The 13,587-nt window shown below is 41.8% G+C and overlaps 1 long non-coding RNA gene across 1 annotated transcript; it reads right to left on the bottom strand.

The window, feature by feature from the left end:
• Nucleotides 1-2,915: 2,915 nt before the first annotated feature.
• LOC126955407 (uncharacterized) lies at nucleotides 2,916-11,768 on the bottom strand. Its single transcript, XR_007725921.1, has 3 exons — nucleotides 11,665-11,768; nucleotides 9,759-9,893; nucleotides 2,916-3,071 (listed from the first exon to the last, which is right to left on the bottom strand). It is a non-coding gene; the product is annotated as an uncharacterized LOC126955407 (long non-coding RNA).
• Nucleotides 11,769-13,587: the final 1,819 nt, after the last annotated feature.

The following is a 13,587-nucleotide window of genomic DNA, read 5'->3' as shown; positions in this document are numbered from 1 at the left end:
TTTAGCCAGGCGTGGTGGCAGGCACCTGTAATCCCAGTTACTCAGGAGGACAAGGCAGGAGAATTGCTTGAGGCCAGGAGGCAGAGGTTGCAGTGAGCTGAGATCATGCCACTGCACTCCAGCCTGGCCAACAGAGCAAGACTCTGTCTCAAAAACAAAACAAAACAAAACAAAACAAGAACAACAAAAAATAGGACCCCAATCCCTTCTAGCTTCTAGAGTTTCTGCTGAGATATCTGTTGTTAATCGCTAGTTTTTCCTTTGTAGGTTACCTGATACTTTTGCCTCAGAGCTCTTAAGATTCTTTCCTTCATCTTGCCTTTAGATAACCTGATGACTATGTGCCTGTGTGATGATCTCTTTGTGATGAATTTCCCAGATGTTCTTTGAGCTGCTTGTATTTGGATGTCTAGATCTCTAGCAAGGCTAGGGAAGTTTTCCTCAATTATTCCCTCAAATATATTTTCCAAACTTCTAGATATCTCTTCTTCCTTGGGAACACCAATTATTCTTAGGTTCAGATGTTTAACATAGCTCTAAACTTCTTGGAGGCTTTGTTCATTTTTAAAAATTCTTTTTTCTTTGTTTTTAGTGGATTGGGTTAATTAGAAAGCCTTGTCTTCCAGCTCTGAAGTTCTTTCTTCTGCTTTTTCAGTTCTGTTGCTGAGATTTCCCAGTGCATTTTACACTTCCATGTGTCCTTGATTTCCAGAAATTGTGATTGTTATTTATGCTATCTATTTCACTGAAGAATTTATTCCTTTCATATCCTGTATCATGTTTTTTTATTTATTTAGTTGGCCTTCACCTTCCTTTGGTGCCTCCTTGATAGCTTAATAATTGACCTTCTGAATTCTTTTTCTGGCAATTCAGAGATTTTGTCTTGGTTTGGATCCATTGCTGGTGACCTGGTGTGATCCTTTGGGGGCATTAAAGAACCTCGTTTTGCCATATTTCCAGAGTTGTTTTTCTGGTTCCTTCTTATTTGGGTAGACTATGTCAGAGGTAAGATCTGGGATTCAAAGGCTGCTGTTAAGATTCTTTTTTCCCACAGGGTGCTTTCTTGATATGGTATTCTCCCCATTCCCCTAGGAATGGGGCTTCTGAGAGCTGAACTGTAGTGATTGGTTTTGCTCTTCTTGGTCTAGCCACTCAGCAGAGCTACTAGCCTCTGGGCTGGTACTAGGGAGTGTCTGCAAAGAGCTCTGTGATGTGATCTGTCTTCAGGTTTTGCAGCTGTGGATATCAGCACGTGCTCTTGTGGAGGTAGCAGGGGAGTGAAGTGGACTCTGTGAGGGTCCTTGGTTGTGTTTTTGTTTAGTGTGCTGGTTTTGTGTTGGTTGGCCTCCAGCCAGGAGGTGGCACTTTCAAGAGCTCATCAGCTGTGGTTCTATAGTGAGGAGGCTAACTTGCTCTAGGGCTACCTGGTTAGGTATTCAGGTGTCTCAGGCAGTGGACAGAGCTATAGAACTCCCAAGAGATTATGATCTTTGTCTTTGGCTACCAGGTTAGGTAGAGAAAGACCATGAGGTTGGGGCAGGGATAGGTGTGTCTGAGCTCAGCCTCTCCTTGGGGGGGCTTGCTGCAGCTGCTGTAAGGGATGGGGATGTGGTTCCTAGTCCAATGGAGTTACATTCCTAGGGGGATTATGGCTGCCTCTGCTGATTCATACAGGTCACTAAGGAAGTGGGAGAAAGCTGGTAGTCACAAGCTTCACCCAGCTGCCATGCAACCTGCTGTCCAAAACGCCTATGTCATCCCCACTGTGCCCCCTGAATAGCACGGGGTCTATTTCCAGGTGCTGGTGATCAGGACTGAGAACTCGTCCCAGAGCACAAGCCTCCCTGTTGAGAAAGCAAGCAGACTCACAGGTTTTCACCATCTCGGGGAGCCTGCAGTGGTGATCCAGTTCCTTCAAAGGGTCCATGGATTCTCTTGGCTTTCCTGGTGTGTTCCTATGGTAGTTCTTAGAGCAAAAGTTCATGATGTGTCTCCACATGCTGCTGTGTTCATCTGAGCAGTAGCTGCAGGCTAGTCCTATGTCCTATTGGCCATCTCCTACAACAGTTCTGGTCATGAAATTTTAAGCACAATAGAGCATATCATGCCTATTAATTATGTATTTACTTGCTTAAATATTGCTATGAAAACTTTGAAAGTTAAGAATAGAGTACTAATATAACTATTTTAATATTTTTGTATGCCCGTTGCAAATACTGCCCAATGCACAGAACAGCCCCTCCCAACAATTACTAGATCCAAAATGCTCGTAGCACTGAGGTTGAGAAACTCTGATTTAGATTGCTAATATGTGAAAGAAAATCTATTCGAGAGCCTCTGGAAATTATTTTCTTTCTGCCATTAAAAGATGTAGAGGATGACATTGCTTCTTTAATTTAATTTAATTTAATTTAATTTAATTAATTTATTTATATTTTGAGATGAAGTTTTGCTCTGTCACCCAGGCTGGAAAGGAGTGGCATGATCTTGCCTCACTGCAACCTCTGCCTCCTGGGTTCAAGCGATTCTCTTGCCTCAGCCCAGCTAATTTTTGTATTTTTAGTAGAGATGGGGTTTCGCCATGTTGGCCAGGCTGGTTTCAAACTCCTGACCTCAAGTGATTCACCTGCCTTGGCCTCCCCAAGTGCTGGGATTACAGGCGTGAGCCATTGTGCCCAGTTCCGAGATTGCTTCCTTTAAGTTTTTTTTTAATTTTTAATTTTGGGATTGCTTCTTGTACTGCTGGATGTTGTCTTGTATGAATGTGATACCTGGAACTCTGGTAGCTATCTTGTGACTCTGAGGGGAAGCGAGGTATATTAGTTATGGTTCTCCAGAGAAACCATTAACAGGCTATACCTGTGTCTATCATCTATATCTACAAAGAGATTGATTTTATTTTAAGGTAATGGCTCATGTGATTATAAAGGCTAAGAAGTCTCAGAATCTTTCCTCTGAAACCCAGAAAGACTGATGGTGTAGTTTGAAGGCTTGAGACTTGGAGAGCTGATGGTGTAGATTTCCCTTCTCAGTCTGAAAGCCTGAGAACCAGAAGCATCGAAGGCAGAAGACTGATATTCCAGTTCAGCAGTCAGTCAAGGAAAGAAAGAGAAAGAGATAAAAAATTCCATTACTTCATCTTTTTCTTCTTTTCAAACCCTCAATGGATTGGGTGATGCCCACCCACATTGGGGAAGATGAATTTCTTTGCTCATTCTCCTAATTCAAATGCTAATTTCCTTCTGATACATCCCTATAGACACACTTAGAAGTAACGTAAGTAACATTTAACCAGATGACTAGGCATCCCCTGATCCAGAGAGGTTGACAAATACAACTAATTGTCACAAGTTCATTCTTTTTCAACTTGGCACCCATATGCATCTCCTTAAATTATATTTAATCTCCAGACAGAGACAATAGCAAGGCCATAGTTCTGCTGTGATATAGTTACACTGCATACAACCAAAAATACACTCCCTCTTCTGTCTCAGTCTGCTCAGAATGCTATAACAAAATAACTTAGACTGGGTAATTTGTAAGCAATAAAAATGTATTGCTCATAGTTCTGGAAAAGGGGTGTCCAAGATCAAGGCACCAGCATATTCAATGTCTGGTGAGGGTGTGCTTTCTGCTTCAAAGCACCTACTTGCCCTCACATGGTGGGAGAGGGTCAGGGAATTCATTTGAACTTCTTTTATAAGTGCACTAACCCCTTCATGAAAATGGATCCCTATAACTTAATCACTTCCCAAAGGCCCCACCTCTTAATACTATCACATTTAGCATTATGTTCCAACACACAAATTTTGGGGGGACACCAACATTCTGATCATACACCTTTCCTAAAAGAAGAGGTAAATCTTTGAGTGTTGTTTACCCTTTTTATGAATATTCTGTAATTTAATAACTTTGTTGTAAAATAAAATTTATGTTGTACTCACATAAAATCAGTACATCTTGTTATATGATAAGGGAATAAGAGAGAGAAGAAAACAAAGATATTTTAGATACACACACAAACACACATGTTCATAACAAAGTACTCATGACAATTACAGGCTTCATTTTTATAACTGGTTACAAGATTCTTATAACTTGTCGTACGATTGTAGTTGATATAACTGGTACATGTAACTATCTTCTTCCACTACCCATTTTGTATGGTGCTGGTTCTATGTCTGGTAGACTGACCCAAACCTTTTCTTCTGAAAGGTCTAAGTCATTAGTGGTCCTATCTGAATTGAGTTGTGGTAGTTTTCCATTGATCTAAATCACAGGGCATGCTAATACTAAGAGGCATCTTAAAAGATCTACTGCATTCAAGACATTGTTTTTCTTACTTCCATTGTAGAGTAGTAGTTCAATTTCCCCCTGGTCATTAGCATCAATCACCAACATAGTAACTTTGTTCTTTTCTTATTGATTCAGAGGCATGAGGATTTCAAAGTGGGCAGGTGGCAGCCTTAACTTCCAGTTCAGTGGAATCATTGCTGTGTCTCCTGGTAGAAGTATCTTCTCTTTGAGACTAGGACATTCAGGCCAGCAGAATATCAGGTTGCATGAATAGGAAGCAAATATTTTGTTAGTGGGTCACAAGTAATAGTAGCATCACTCCTGTTTTCACTCCTTGATTTCTGAACCTGTAAATCCTGGCTATGGTAGAAACAGCATCATTTATCAGATGTTGATTCAGAGCATATCCTCAGAATCTTGCCCCAACCTTGCAAGTTCTTGCCACCCAGCTGGCACTAACTGAGTCTTTGGAAGAACATCCCACCATTTTATCAAACCAGCTGTTTTAGGATGGTGGTGAACATAGAAAGACCAGTGAAATTCCAGAAGCATGGGTCTGTTGTTGCACTTCTTTTGTTGTGAAAGGAACTCCTGGATCAGAAGCAATGCTGTGTGGAATACCATAATGCTGGATAAGACATTCTATAAGTCCACAAATGATAGTTTTGGCAGAAGTATTGCATGCATTGAAGGTAAATCCATATCTAGGGTAAATGTTGGTTTTAGTAAGAACAAAACACTGCTCTTCCATGATGGAAGTGGTCCAATGTAATCAACCTGCCACCCGGTAGCTGGCTGATCACCCTGGGGAATGACGCCATATCAGGGACTCATATGTGTTTTTTACTGCTGGCAGATTGATCACTCAATGGTGGCTGTAGCCAGGTTAACCTTGGTGAGTGGAAGTCCATGTTGCTGAGCCCATACCTAACCTTCATTTCTGCCACCATGGCCACTTTGTTCATGAGCCCACTGGACAATGACAGATGTGGCTGAGGAAAGAGACAGATTGCTAGCCACAAAAACAATCATCCTATTCACTTGATTATTAAAATACTCCTCTGCTGAGGTCACCCTTTAGTGAGCATTAACATGAGACACAAGTATCTTCATGTTTTTTGCCCATTCTGAGATCTATCCAGATACTTCTTCCCCAAATTTCCTTGTCAGCAATTTTCCAATCACGTTCCTTCCTAGTTCCTGACCACCCTTTGCCCCAGCTCAGGAATTGATATACAATCACAAATTAAGCCATTTCTTCTTTTAAGAAAAGTGAACAACCAGGTGCACTCCCCTAAGTTCTGCTCACCAAGAGACATTTTCTTCACCAGGAAATTGTCCTTCAGCGATGTTCTAGAAAGTGGTTGTAGTGCTGTTGCTGTCTTTTTGTGGTGCTTGTATATCACACCAGTCCTGAGTGTCCTCTGTAAACCAGTCCTGAGTGTCCTCTTCCTCTGCCAACTGATTATAGAAAACAACTCATGAGGCCATCAGTACAGACTCAGAAAGAGACAGCAGTGAAGCAACGGTGGGGACCAAAGGCATTTGGGCCAATTCTTCATGTTACTTGTTCCTTCTGGATGTCCTTAGCTCTGATCACATATGTACCACTTCCACTTGATGGCAGAGAGCTGCTGTACATGCCCAACTTTATGGCATGGTAAGTCAGATGACATTCAGTAAATGATGAGCGGCTCAGTTTCCATGGTTACTCAGTGGCCCATTGTCAAACATTCAGCCTCTACTAATGCCCAGTAGCAAGCCAAGGGCCATTTCTTAAAAGGAGAGTATTATCTGTGGTAGATGGCAAACCTTTGCGCTGAATTTCCAAAGGACTACCCTGCAATTTTCCAATAGGGTCTGCCAAAGACTCCAAATAGCATCCCATCTGCCATTTCTACCTTTCGACCACTATTGTATCTGCTCGATCATATGGCTCAAGCAGCAGAGCAGCTTGCACATCAGCCTGGACATACTGGGGAGCTTTCTTTTGCTCTGAGCCCCACTCAAAACTACCAGCTTTTTAAGTCACTAGGTAAGGGGGCTGGAGTAACACACCCAAATGAAGAATACGTTGCTTCCAAAATTGAAAGGGGCCCACTAGACATTGTGCCTTTTTCTTATTGTAGGAGGGGCCAGATCCATCAACTTGTTCTTCACATTAGAAGAAATATGTCAACATGTCCCATACCACTGATCCCTAGAAATTTCACTGGAGTAGAAGGGCCATGAATTTTAGTCAGATTTATTTTATATCCTTTGACATGAAAATATATTACCTTTAAGTCTAGAGTAGTTGGTACTTCTTAATTACTGTGTCAAATCAACATATCATCAATGTAATGGACCAGTGTGGTATCTTGTGGAAGGGAACAATGATCAAGATCCCTGTGAACTAAATTATGACATAGGGCTGGAGAGTTGATATGTATGTGAAATACAACTGTGATGTATTTCTGACTTTGCCAGCTGAAAGCAAACTGCTTCTGGTGGGCCTTATGGACAAATATGGAGAAAAAGTATACTTTTTCCATAGCTACATGGTAGGTACTAGGAATGTGTTAATTTTCGCAAGTAATGAAACCACATTTGGTACAGGAGCTGCAATTAAAGTTACCATCTGGTTGATCTTACAATAATCTATAGTCATTCTGGTCATTCTGTAAGATTCATTTGTCTTCTGAATAGGCCAAATGGAAGAGTTGAATGGGGATGTGTTGGGAACCACTACCCTGCCTTTTTATTTATTTTTTTTTGTAATTATACTTTAAGTTCTAGGGTATGTGTACACAACATGCAGGTTTGTTACATATGTATACATGTGCCATGTTGGTGTGCTACACCCATTAACTCATCATTTACATTAGGTATATCTCCTAATGCTATCCTAATGCCTCCCCCCTCCCCACAATAGAACCCGGTGTGTGATGTTCCCCTTCCTGTGTCCAAGTGATCTCATTGTTCAGTTCCCACCTATGAGTGAGAACATGCGGTGTTTGGTTTTCTGTTCTTGCGATAGTTTGCTGAGAATGATGGTTTCCAGCTGCAGCCATGTCCCTACAAAGGACATGAACTCATCCTTTTTTGTGGCTGCATAGTATTCCATGGTGTACATGTGCCACATTTTCTTAATCCAGTCTTTCACTGTGGACATTTGGGTTGATTCCAAGTCTTTGCTATTGTAAATAGTGCCACAATAAACATATGTGTGCCTGTGTCTTTATAGCAGCATGATTTATAATCCTTTGGGTATATCCCCAGTAATGGGATGGCTGGGTCAAATGGTATTTCTAGTTCTAGATCCTTGAGGAATTACCACACTGTTTTCCACAATGGTTGAACTAGTTTACAGTCCCACCAACAGTGTAAAAGTGTTCCTATTTCTCCACATCCTCTTTACACTGCCTCTTTCAAGTCCTTTATGGCTGCACTAATCTCTACAATCTCTGTAGGAATACAGGGTTGTTTTTGGCTCACTATTTTCCTAGGTGGAGGCAGTTCTAGTGGCTTCCATTTTTTCCCCCAACGTAGCCTTCATTCGATAGATTGGGAATCAATGTGGGGATTCTGTCAGTGGCTGAGTGTATTTATTCTATTATTTATTTATTTTTTGAGACAGAGCCTCACTCTGTTACCCAGGCTGGATTGCAATAGCATGATCTTGGCTCACTGCAACCTCCACCTCTCGGGTTCAAGTGATTCTCGTGCCTCAGCCTCCTGAGTAGCTGGAACTGCAGGCTGTAACTACAGGCTGTAACTACAGGAGAGTACCACCATGCTTGGCTAATTTTTGGCATTTTTAGTAGAGACAGGGTTTCACCATGTTGGTCAGGCTGGTCTCGAACTCAAGTGATCCATTAGCTTTGGCCTCCCAAAGCACTGGGATTACCGGTGTAGGCCACCTCACTTGGCTGATTCTAATTATGCTTTTTCAGAACTAGAAAAATAACCACAGGATGGATTTGCGGACCTTCTGTGAGATGGACTTGAGCTCAAACTCCATTGGTCATCTGACTCAATAAATTCCTACTGTGACTAGTAGGCCACAGTGATGTTTTGGGTCTCCAGGAATTAATGTTAGTTTAGAGCCAGTGCCCAAGAGCCCCTAAAAACTCTGATTATTTCCTTTTCCTCAATGAAATCCTGATAACTGTATGTCCCTTTGGGAAAGGGTGGGAGAAAGATTAGCTGTACAAATTTTTGGCAATGTACCAGGGCTGTTCCTCAAGGGGAATTGGCTACCCTTTCACCCAAGGTGGCTGAGTCTGTAAACCGGCTAAGGTAGAAAAACAGATTAAGGGGCATATGTCTCTGTTTTTCTGATTCAGATTAGACTTTTGTTTACTTGACTTAGAACTTTTCTGCTTATACAGATCAAATGTATATATCATGGTTTCTTATTCATTTCACTTCTAGGAACGTCGTGATCAACTAGCTAATGACACAGGCCTGCACGAGTCAGACCATTCTGCTTGCTGTTTTTGCTTTGTTATCCACCACAGTAACAATGCCCACCATGCTTTTGATAGCTGAGTGCTTTCACTTGGCTCCTGCCACTGTAGCATCTAATTAGTCTCATTGTATTTATGTTTCTCAGTGTAGCATGTGCAGTTTCCACTGTAAGTTCTGGCTTACTGAGAAGAGCAGTCTTGAGCCCTTTAGCCCAGTGTTGAAGCTCTCCTCACAGATTTATTTCTCACAGTAATGTAAGTAAGATAAGTCTTCTGGGTCCTCCCAGCATGGGTGGGCAGGTCTTCAATGACAAATCCACTCTAACATTCTAATCTCCTTAATCTCCTTAAGTGTTTGTATTTATTCCTCTACATTCAACAAAGGTAGGTTGGGCATTTCCAGTTTCCTTACTGTGGGCCACATTTTGGTCCATTTCAGCCCACCAACCAAATGTACTGCTAGAGTTCATTCTAGCTCCCTGAGCTCAAGATTAAATGCAAAATCTCTGCTTAGTGAGCCAATATCAATAGATTTAGCCTGATCCATATTTATGTTCCTTCTATGGTTATTCCACACCTTTAGAATCCATTCCCTCACATGTTTCCTAGATTGTAATATGTATAAATTAGAAAACTCAGGTAGTTCTTTTGAGTGTAATGTACCTTCTAATGGGTCACATTTTGTACCTTACATTAGGGGCCTGCTGGAACTCAAGTTTATTTATAGGTCTAGAAACAAATAGGTGGGTCTTTGGTGGAGGTGGATCCCTAGGAGAATCAGCATTGTCTTGTAGGGCTACTGCTTCAGGGGAGGCCATTACAGTTTTCTCAGTCAATGCAAGGTTAATACTCAGCTAGGCATAGAAAGGCTGGTAATAAAAGGTGTGGGAAGGTTGCTACTGCTTGGAGTGAGGAGATCTCTTTCACTGTCAAAGAAGACTCATCAGAATTTAGAAGCTTATTATCTCCAGCATCATTAGGGTCTTCCCACATGTCCCCATCCCAACTTACAATATCTCATTCTTTCCATTCAACCTTCATTTTAACAGTAGACATTCTGAGAGGCTGATAGTTCATCTTGAATGGTAATTTAGCCAGTCATAGGAGAGGACCCATGTTTGATTTCCAGCAAGCTCAGCCCTGTAGCTGCAGGAGATAAGGGTTTTGTTCAGAACAAACATAGGAGATTTCTGGTCATTTTAAAAGCTCTTCACTGAGGAATTTGAATCCCTGAGTGCATCCTCTTTTTCTTTTTTTTTTTTTTTTTTTTTTTTTGGTCGAGCAATATTAGGAGCAACCAGCTAGTCTTATTCTATTAGTTTTAAAAAATGTTCTAAAGTAGACACTCAGCTTCTTTCTTTCTTTTTCTTTCTTCCTTTCTTTTTTTAATAGGATCTTGCTTTGTTGCATGGGCTGGAGTGCAGTGGTATGCTCACCTCCTGGCTAATTTTAATTTTTTATAGATACAAGGTCTTCCTTTGTTGCTCAGGCTGATCCTGAACTCCTGGGCTCAAGCGATCATCCTGCGTCAGCCTTCCAAGTACTGCGATTATAGATATGAGCCACCACACCTGGCCAGCTCTTTGCTTCTTATAAGTGGTAGTACCAAATTCAGATATTTTGTATATCTCTATTGCCATGTTATATCATTGCTCTCTTTATTACTGGACTTTAATTAGATTAGAAAGCCAATTCCAGAAATTCTAGAAAACCAATTCAGAATATTCATGCTTAAAATTCGGTTCCCCTCTAGAACCACTGCTGGCACCAAAACCTTTATTAGTCAGGGTTTTATACAGAAATATAAGGAATAGAATATCTATAGTCTATAGTCTAGTTAGAGTAGAAATAGCTAAATATAATTTGGCCTGATAACTCAATAGACTTAAAAGGCTGGTTGTGCTCACAACTTCTTTTAAAACCAGGTATTTTGCACTGCATGTATTGCAACATTTATTACCACTGAATAATTTTCAATGCTGGCCTTACAGAGGCTATTTTTTCCTAGGTATTATATTTGTAATTAAGAGATATTCAGCAGTAGGCAAACTCTAATTACACAATATTCAGTAAAAGTAAAATTTAATAAGTAGAAGTAATAAGTATATGATGGGAATTTGATTTTGGCTGTAGAGGACTATTTTTTCACTTTTTAAATAAAAATTTTAAGGAGGTCCCACTTAGGGGAGAATAGTGTAGATTTGATTTTCCTTATTTCTCCCTCTCAGTGCAACTAAAAACTCTGGACATTAAATAAAGAGCAAATAAGGCTGAGGTGGGAAGATCACTTGAGCCTGGGAGACAGAGTTTGTGGTGAGCCAAGAATGCACCACTGCACTCCAGCCAGGCATCACAGTCAGATCCTGTTTAAAAAAACAAAAAACAAAAAACAAAAAAACAAAAAACCAAACAAACAAAAGCAACAACAAAAAACAAATAAGAAGACTCTGAAAGGTGTGAAAGGAAGATAGAAGAAGACAAACTGGCCAGGGAATCTGGAACACAGTGGTGATAACAGCCAATGAGAAAAAACACATTCCCTAAAGGGGAAAAAAAACATTCAAATGACAGCCGATTTCTCATCAGAAACCATAGATGCTAGAAGAAAGTTTAGGCATTACAACATTGTAAAGTGTTTAAAGAAAAGAATTAACCCAAAATTTCCTATTGGGTGAAAATATTATTCATGAAAAAAAAATATTCTGAGATGAATGAAAACTAAGAGAATTTGTCAACAGCTACCTACCCTAAAAAATGGCTAAAGGAAGTTGTCTAAACAGAAAGTAAATTCTGAAAAAAGAAATCTTGGAACATTAGAAATGAAGAGAATAGTTGTCTTCCCGGGACTATCCATCTTTTCCCACCGTTCACTGGCCTTTGGAGGAGGGTGGGAGTTCATGCTGCTCTCTAGAAATACCTGCTCAAAGCCAGGAGTTGTGGGGACTGGTGGTCGCGGATGTCCTTCAGGTCCTAAATCTTAAGGAGCAAAGGACATACTCTAGGACTGTTAACTAGGCTGAGGGCCTGGAGGGGAAGAGGATGTGTGGGTGGGGTCAGGGGTGAGAGGTCAGAGGGCCGCGAAGGGGGCGGAGGGAACCGGAGGCGGATGGCGGCTATGGCGGCTCATTATTTTCCACCGCAGGGGTGCTGAAGCGGGGACGTGGGTGGGACGCGTCCGGCTGTGGAAGGAGAGCAGTGGCCGCTCACAACATGGACAGCCTGTTGACGGCTGCGCCTGTGCCTACTGCACTGGCACAAGTGGATAGAGAAAAGATCTATCAGTGGATCAATGAGCTGTCCAGTCCTGAGACAAGGGAAAATGCTTTGCTGGAGCTAAGAAGCGAGAATCTGTTCCTGACCTTGCACCTGTGCAGTGGCATTCATTTGGTACTATTGCAGCACTTTTACAGGAAATTGTAAATATTTATCCAGCTGAAAGACACAACCTTCGTCCAGGTGCTAAAATATGACACCACCACAAAACACTGGCTTGCACAACTAGAGAAGAACCTGCAAGAGGGCCAGGTCACCGATCCCAGGGGTATCCCCCTGCCCCCTCAGTGATCCTTCCCTGTTCCCTCCCACTACTCCCCCAAATTGGGGAAAGGAGGGGGAACCTACAAGAAAAACAGCTCAGGTTTTATCACCGACTAGGAATAGACAATCTCAATGCTGAACCGCACTGGAGAAAAGGGGCAAGGTACCCCTGCTGAGGTGCATGGGCTGCCATCTCAGGCTGTCTTGAGGACCTGGGCTCCCTCTGCTACTCCCAGGAAATGGGCTCCTGACACAGCAGTCTGCCACCACAGCCCCAGGAGGGTGTCAACACCAGCAAATGCTGTATTTGCAGCATGTCCAAAATGACCCTTCTCCCCTACCTCTACCTAGCCACTGGCAGGGAGGGGAGAGAGTGGTGATAGCAGCAGCACTCTAGGCATGGCGAACGCCTGGGACCAAGCCATGTGGCGTTTTTTATTTTACCTTCCTGGAAGACTCAAGATGTGTCTCTTTATTCTCTCTCAGTATTTGTTTACTTTGGTTTTTTTGTTTTTAATCTCAGAGAGAGGTGTGTTGAGTGGGCACAAGCTGTAATATTCAGCAAAACTTTGTCAATTGGCACCGTTTACAAGTCTGTTAGCTGCATAAGCTCAATAAAAAGTTGGTCTGGGCATTACATCCCCTCTGGCAGGCCAATAGCTGCATCAAGCTGTTGGGAGAAATGGGAGGGCAGGGGAAAGATGTAAAGCCAAAGGACAGCAGGAACCTACCACTTGTTTTCCTTCTCCCATTCTACTCCCAGTCTGGAATGCCACAAGGACCTTAACCTAGTTTCTGGCTTTAGCTGCTAATTTTCCCAAATCTCAGTGCTTTCCCTTTTTAAACTTCCCTTCCAATAAAATTAAAACAGATGTCTTAATTCATTGGGAGGTGCTTGGGATTAAGGTGACAGTCCACTTGATCCTATTCTTTATTTTGGTGTGAATTTCAGCAGTTCCATCTGTCTTCATGATTGTACTTGAGCAGTATTAGCTGTATGAGTTAATTTTATTCAAATTGAAGATGGTTGAAGATGGAGGGCTGGATTCTGCTCACTCAGTCTTTTTTTTTTTTTTTTTTTAAACACATTCTCTTTTGGTCTATGAGAATTACAGGGTTGCTGCTAAAATATTCACTTGTTCTTACTGTGTCAGAGATTTCCTCTTCTCTGGAGCTTAGGTGGCTCTTCACAGTCCACAGGCTTGAATCTGCTAGCAAGTGTAAACTGCCTTGCTTTCTCCAGTCCTTTCCCCTGCTAGCACCTGCTTTCTCATCCCCATCTCCAATCAAAGATGGGATTGCT

This window comes from Macaca thibetana, chromosome 5, assembly GCF_024542745.1.
Source record: "Macaca thibetana thibetana isolate TM-01 chromosome 5, ASM2454274v1, whole genome shotgun sequence".
Lineage (NCBI taxonomy): Eukaryota > Metazoa > Chordata > Mammalia > Primates > Cercopithecidae > Macaca > Macaca thibetana.
The sequence above is the reverse complement of the archived record's forward strand: the minus strand, read 5'-3'. Positions and strand labels throughout refer to the sequence as shown.